The sequence below is a fragment of the Clinocottus analis genome, unplaced genomic scaffold, assembly GCF_023055335.1.
Source record: "Clinocottus analis isolate CAN_PGR_092001 unplaced genomic scaffold, fCliAna1.0.p SCAF_6, whole genome shotgun sequence".
Lineage (NCBI taxonomy): Eukaryota > Metazoa > Chordata > Actinopteri > Perciformes > Cottidae > Clinocottus > Clinocottus analis.
In genome coordinates this window covers 18,322,844-18,331,214 of record NW_027176218.1, presented here as the reverse complement: position 1 = coordinate 18,331,214, position 8,371 = coordinate 18,322,844, and positions in this window count along the sequence as shown.

Genomic DNA, 8,371 nt, shown 5'->3' with positions numbered 1-8,371 from the left:
AATTTTTAAAAGCTTCTCTCTAACTGGACCTTGTTGAATTTGAATGAAATACACCTGAACTAAACTATGATATTGGACCTTTTTCACAACTTATAATGAAACATTATAAAAAGTTTTATGATTTACATAATATAATTCAAACTATGCCACTTTTTGTTTTTTTTTGGCTTTAGGGCTGATATATTATAGTAACAATAAAGGTCCCATATGATGACGTTGCATTTTTTTTGGGTGAAAAACACCCAACCCAAATGTATACCTTTTCTTGGCCTGTAATGTTTGCTGGTCTTGTGCACACAGATATCTGAGTTTTGTCTTGACTTACTGGTGCAATTTGTTTTACTTACTTTTTTTGTGTACTGATCAGGAGGCCCCTCGATCAAATACGTATTGTTTATGTTGAACAATATTATTAATCTCCAGCAATTGTTCGTAACTAGTGTAGCTAAGTTATGGTCTCAGGTTCACCAACTAGCTACTATTTGGATTGCAGGTTTGCAGGCTGCTCCACACAGTCCCCTCCCCTCTCTTTCCTTCCTCTATTTAAGTTCATTTGTCTTGTTATCTGGGATGTTGCGGCAGGGACACAGGCGAGTCACATCTCACAAATGGCTCCCTGTGGAAACGCAGGGGCAGGAGAGCAGAAAACAAGATGACATCTCAAACCAGGAATTATGGACAAAAAGCATAAATCAGGATACATGAACGATAAGAAGGAGCCAGAAAGAAATATGAGGTGAGGAGTGATGCAGAAAGGAAGAAAAGGTTACATGTTGAGGGCAGGATAAAGATAAAAGACACAAAAAGAAAGAGAAATAGAAAGGCCAGTGAGCAGTGAGCTCAAGAGAGGAAAAAAAGAAAAGAGAACGTAGTCTTCCTTCCCCAGATGTGTGTGTCTGTGTCAACCCATGTGTGTATGTGTGTTAGTAGGTAGGATGAATGCACTTGCAAAAGGGTGGAGACAAATGAGAAGCACTGACTGAAGTGACACCGCATCCCTCCTCTCATCTTCCTTAAGACTCAGGAGGCACCTCACACACACACACACACACACACACACACACACACACACACACACACACACACACACACACACACACACACACACACACACACACACACACACACACACAACAAACCTGGTGTAGAAAGAGAATGAGAAAGCCAAAGGGAAGGTGTCACAAAGAGCAGAACAAGGGGAGCAATGTGTCAGTCCACGGGGAATACAGAAAACCGAAACAAGGGACATGAACATCATCCGACAGAGATTCACAGTTCCACCGCATCAAACCATGTCGGACGGAGAAATGAATTCCGCGTTGTATTGTCTTACGAGTCATGTAGTAGACCAAGAGGGCTATGATAGGAGGGATTTTCAGTCAGCTGACATAGGCAGTTCTATAAAAAGGATAAAAGGTTCAATGACTGGATTTGAGAAAAAGTGCACAAGAATCTAAGATTGATGACACAACACATGGAGTCACACACTTCCCAACTGTGTAAGCATCTTCTCTCAGAATCTACTCAAATACATTTCCCGTGGTAGTCAAAACAAACTTAGGGAGAGGAATTGGGGTTGAGTGGGTGAGCTGACCGGCAGGTAAGGTGGGGACTTAGCCACAGACTGATGTGTAATGTCAGCTCTAAGGCGGAGCAGGAGCTGGTGCAGTATCAACTAAATATACCTGGGCTCATCTTCGCACACAGCACAGGTTCTGGAACCAAACTCCACTTTTTCGAGAGTTGCCCAGGGTGAGAGTCACCTGTCGGGTGTGGGGATGCTGAGTGCCGCTGTTAGATGAGTTTAGGGAAGCTATGGAGAAAGTCTTTTGGTTAGCTTCAAGAAAGTTATGGCAAACAGTCAGGTGACTCAGAGAGGGAAAACAGGGCTTGGCTGACGCTGTGTTTGGCAGGGGAGTAAAACTGCTGACCCGGATTGGGGATATTTTCGAGCGATTGAAAGAGCAGATTAAAGGAACTCCTGAACCCACCCAACACATTATCCGTGGAGGAGGTAGAGGATGAAGACTGGATGGAAGACGTATCCAGATCCGTGCCAGAAGCTGTTGAGGTAGTCTGAAAAGTTCCTGGACAACAGCGGCGGGGGTTATAAGATGCTGAGATGCTGAAAGCGCTGGACATTGTTGCACTGTCTTGGCTGACATGCCTCTACAATGTTGCGTGGAGGTCGGGTACAGTGATTGTGTGGTTCTGGTTCCCATTTTAAAAAGAGGGGCCGGAGAGTGCACTCCAATCGTCAGGGTATGACAATACTTAGCCTTGAGGGTAAAGTTTATCTGTGGGTGCTGTAAAAGAGCGGTCATGGACATTTTGCCCATCCAGTGTACATGTGTTTTTATGACTTGGAGAAGGCTTTCAACAATGCCCCCTGGGGAGTCCTGTGGGGGTTACTTTGGGATCCCAGGGATGTTGCTAGTAGCCATCCAGTCCTTGTATAACCAAAGTGAGAGCACCACCCTTTCAAAGAGGCCCTAGGGTAGACCCAGAACATGATGGAGCGATTATATATTTGGTCTAGCCTCAGGGTCCCCAAGAAAAGCTGGAGAAAAAAACTAGGGAGAGGACTGGAATGGATACACCCTGCTAAGCCTGCTGCACCCAGGACCCTGCCCGGGATAAGCGGACGATAATGGATGGCTGAATGGATTCAAGACGAACAAAGTTCAGCAAGAAAGCATAAACAGGTAATACAACGCATCACAAAAAGTTACAGTCTTCCTTTACAGTATCTCTCCAGCAGGTCCCATGACAGCAGCTTCGCCAATAAAAAAGAGAAAAAGAATTACAGCAACATAGAACTGATAACTCAGCATATGTTAAGACCATTCTGGTGTCCACAGATAAGATTGGGAAGACCGCTTACCACTTCTATACATATCTTTTTTTATGTTTAGTCAGATCTAATCAGGTTAAAACGTTTAAAAGCATTTTTTACTTGCAGTTAATTCTTTTATCTGTCCAGCTGGAGCTTAACTCCCACTGGCACACTGTTACAACTATGACTCTCAGATTTTATCAGGGTCTGTACCATCAGAATTACTCTCAGGGAGTCTGTTGGAAGTTAAACTAATCAAACTACTTCATGAATCTTCCAAAACACTCTCAGCAAGAAGTCTATTTTTTTTTTTAATTGACGGCATCTCCGTTTTATGACATTCCCAATAGTAAATGAATGATGAAGTGGAAAATGACATAAACATCTCAAAGATATTTTAATTATTTCCAGGTACATAAAAAGTTTCAGTATATATATATATATATATATATATATATATATATATATATATATATATATATATATATATACACACACACACACACACACACACACACACACACACACAATGATGGGGAAATTAGAAATTATTTCATTTTATATAATGATGTGAATACTTGAAACACAATCACAATCAAAAAAGGTATTTAAAATTATAAATCAAGTTTCTGCATACTTCCACACTCCTGGAATCCGCCTCATGTTTGTCACTCACAATTTATAAACCAACAGGCTACAGCCGCTCTGAAGCTGAATCCTGGAGGAGCTGGAATATCCTTGGTTGATTTTACTTTGAAGGCGATCTTTTTAGTTCCGCCCTCGCGCTTCCGTAGCAGTAACGGACTGCTTGCCGACTTGAGCTCGACGTGAAAGCACGTCGTGTTCTGTGGTTTCTGTCCTTAATGAGCACAGAGCGAGCAAGTCGCCTCTCAAAGCTTTACAGGCGCTCTAACGGCAGCTCGCGCTGCAAGCTCCACGTCCCCGGATTGAACATGAGTCGCGCATGCGCAAAGCTGCCACTGATACCTGTCAGCTGTTCATCACATCTCCACCTCAAGGCAACACAGACTGGACTTTTCTCACTGAGGAAGAAAAACTGAATTGAAAATATGAAAAGCACTTATTGCTTTTGTATAAAGTGAATCAGTTGCTGGTCTTTAACATACATCTTTAAGGTAAGCAACAGACTGAACATGGACTAAAGAAGGAGTGATTTGTCCCTCACAGGCACCCTTACTACTGAACTGTACCTGCTCAGAAAAAATAAATAAAAAATATTTATAAACTACATATGTATGTATGTTAACTTGCTGTTGCTCCAGAGTGCTGTTATATTGTTCTGATAACATTACTTTAAAATACAAGCGTGCAATGCACAAATTTTTACTTCATTATTGAATTTGGCGCATTATGCGATTAATCGCAGAAAAACCATGCGATTAATCAGTTCATTTTTTTGAACTTTGCCCAGCCCTATGAAAAACACTTACTTATTTTGTTTCTTTGCCATTTCCTTTGAACAGTTATTATTTAATGTTGAAAATGTGAAAGTTTTTGTGCAAAGCATAAAAAATGCTAAATGTACTGAACATGTAGACGGTACAAGTTAATGTGGCCGTAATAGCTCAATAAAATGTGTGGAGTGACCTGTTTGACAGCAGCAAATGCTTATCTGTCCTTGTTTCTTTTGTTCCACAGGACATTATTATCATCCTGCTGTCCTCTGGTCCGGGATCTGCAACAAGGCCTCAAGCTCTTCCTGCAGGAGTGAATAAATAGATCTCAGAGTATACACCATTATCTGATGGGATTTTGTTACAGTAAATAGTTTCTTGTTGTTGATTTAGTTTTGAACTGCCTCACTAGAGGGGAGGATGGGGTAAGAGGAGAAGTCATAACCATATTCTCAGACAAAAGCAGCCTTTTCTCTCAATCTGTCAGGGAAGTGACCGCTTGGAAAATATATATTTTATCCTGAAAGATTAAACCGTATGCTTGTCTCTCCAGTCGAAGGTCTGTCGAAGGTCTAGCTTGGTCTCTTATAATGATTATAAGAGAGTAAGATGTTGAGCACATCTACTCCTTCACACGTGGAAACATTAAGTATAGTGTGTGGCCTGGGAAGCAGGGGTCAAATGTCATGCCGTGCAGTACTAGTTGGAGCACTTCTTGGAAATGTAGCTTGGAAAATGGAAATTAAATGAAATACTTAGCTAAATCATCAAAAGTAAACAACCAGGTTCGACAATATGTGTTGTTGTTTTTTAATTAAAAAAAAAAAAGTTTTTTAATTTGTGTTGGGCTCTTTGCGCTGCCAAAACGCAGATGACCCACTCTCAATGCTGTCCCTGAATTGGAAATACAGCATTAGGGAAAAATACTAGTTTCTTCTACTTCGCAAACCCAATTGTAGCAACTGTCTGACTTTCCATTTGTTGTACGTTGTGAGATGTCAGCAGGAGTCATGCTTTGGGCGTCACAGATATCTGGCTTGAATGACAGACATTTCAATACTTTTGGACGTGCTACTAGCATGTAAAAAAAAAAACAGGGATGTGGATTGTTTATCTTCTGAATATCTATATATATATAAAAAAGGGAACACGATTTGAACGTCTTAGCGCTCGTGCCTCCCTGCTTTCCTCTGTGTGTGTTTTTGTGAGATTAAGAGACACAAGGACTGGATGTTTGTTCTGCCTCCTCCTGTCACGTAACTCTTTGATCAATCACTGTGCATGGTGACAGTTACCATGACAGCTAGTCACATGATCAGAGAGCGCACCACAGGTGCGTGTGCGTAGTACAAGGTCACACCTCAGGGTTTCAGTGCTTCAGTACACACACACACACACACACACACACACACACGCACAAACACGAAGTAATGCGCATATATGTTTTTTTGGTGCAGAGAAGTTCAGAGGTTGACATATCAGGGTTTATATTAGTGTGTTACTTGCATCCATGTGTGTGTGTGTGTTTGTGCGTATTTGTGTGTGAGTGTGTGTGTGTGTGTGTGTGTGTGTGTTGAAAAGAGAGATTATTGCTTAAGATGGAGATCTTTGTTTTGTCTGGAAGCCAATTGTTCAGTCGCTTGGTGAGTGTGTGGCTGAGGATCAAGCATAGTTATTAGTTTATGATCAATCAAGCTTTACTCTCTACTGATCCTCTTCCTACACACACACACACACACACACACACACACACACACACACACACACACACACACACACACACACACACACACACACACACACTTAATATCAGCAAAGAAAGAGGAAGGGATTGGAGAGAAGTTGAAGGAATGAAGCTGAGCAAAGAGGAGAGATTTAAAGGAGTGAGCAGTAGAGAAGGTGGTGAGTTTTGTCTCAACCTTTCTGTTTGCCTCTGCATTGATCTCTGCCTCACTTTAACACTAAGGTCAGCCCACACACACACACACACACACACACACATATTTGCTGAGGCCCTGGCTTCGACCGCCTGACTAGTCAAATTATACCCAGATCAGGGAAAGGCTCAAGGGACACAGACACACACAGACACACGCCAACAGTGCTGGGGACATGTGTGTGTGACTGTGTGCATATTGAAGACCAACACAACAAACAAATACACACATTTAAAAGAGTGCAAAGTTGTCTCTTCTCGCAGAGACAGATGGACACAGTGAAGCTAGTTTGTGTAAAAGCATGCTTTTTGTCTGTTGCGAATGCCTGTTCATGTATGTGTGTGTGTAAACTGTGTTTTTCAGCGTGTGTGTGTGTGTGTGTGTGTGTGTGTGCGTGTGTCTCCTCGTACTTCTGCTGTGTCAGCACCTCAGACAGACAGCACTGTTGTTGTGTAACCACAGAGGAAATAAAATAACAGCCCACGTCTTTTCAACCCACAGACAGCTCTCTCTCTCTCTCTCTCTCTCTCTCTCTCTCTCTCTCTCTCTCTCTCTCTCTCTCTCTCTATCTCTCTTCCCCCTTTTGTTTCCACTTTCTTTATTATTCCTCGTTTCATTCTTTTGCGTTTATTTCCTTTATCACTCCTACCCACACATTTTTACGTCTTTACAACAAGTTAATCATTTCTGATCAACCTGAGGCTGAATGGCAAAGATTTGTCTTATGTAAAAATGCATATTCTAACAAAAGTGCAACAAAAATATGTGACAACATAATTCATAGTGTCTTTTTTTTAAATGATTATCTATATTTTTACAATAAAAAAAATCAAAAGGTCCTCAATCAAAGTTCTGATTGAGGAAAGGGGGAAACCCTGTAGAAAGATGGAACGAGCAGGGGTTGACACAAACATGACATTATGGGGAGTGATGGATGGATGACAGAGGAAGAGGAGGCTGAGTATCCGGCAGATGAATGATGAATGGATGCAGACAAGCAACAGCAGACGGGCGAAGCCAAGACGAGTTAGATGGAGAGAGGACATGAGCAGTAATGCTGCCAACCAGATTTAAAACGAGATCAGACGAAGCCACACACTGCGGGTTTTTTAAAGTGGCCAGTGGACATCTGAAAGGACGAAATCAATCAAACTGAACTCATGTCCACGTTCCAGTGAAAGAGCCATGTTCTGACTGCCCACTGTGTTTGAAGTCTACGTCCTGCAGTTTGAGGTACAATGCTGCCACCTGATGGCCTTTCTTTTCAATGGTTAATGTTACCAGCAGGTTCATCCTCACTTCCTCCAAAAACATCCTGGTTTGTAACAACTTTATTGCTGTAATTAGTTTTTTTCTCTGTTCAATCATTTCCTGGAACTTATTAACAGATGTGAAAACATAATGGGGGAGATGTGCGACATTGTGCATGACGCTTCTTTAAATAGAAGGTGTGATGTTTGGCGTCCCACGGATCCATTAGTTACAGTTTTTTTCAAGCGCTAACAAGCGCTTACCCATACTTCAGATACTTTTTCTAAACTCTTAACACAGACTCACGTCTACAAACCACAATTAGCCAAATGGATAATTTTCTTCTCAAAAACACATGTATTTAAATACATACTAACTCTTCATTTCAAAACACATCTTTCTCTGCACACACTTACTTTAACAAAACACTGGAAATCTGACTCAAGATGAAATTATTCTGTCAAAGAATAACTCTTGTTTTCACTTCACACGGTCCTTGCAGTCAATCAAAGTACACCAGGTTTCAAAATACTGGCTTTTGCTGACATTACAAAAACTGCATGGACTTTTTTGTTTCAGTTTTACAGGAATTTGCATGTGAAACATGCAATCCATTGTTTTTACATTGTAAATTTCTTGGTTGCGAACTGTATGCCCACATGTAATGTTCACATTCAAAAGCATTCCAGCAAAAAGCAAATCGTTTTTTTCCCTTTCCTGTTTACTACAGGAGGTACAGTATGAATACTGTTTACAGTATCATAGAACAGAAGAAGTTTTACAGTTTTGCTTACAGTGAACAAAATATCCAGAAAACACACAAAGGCATTCTGAACAAAAACCAACGCAAAAAGCCTGGATAAAAAGGGGGGAAACTAAAAGAAGCACAAAATTCCTGTATCTCATCGCTGTGATCTTCAGGCTTAGGCCAC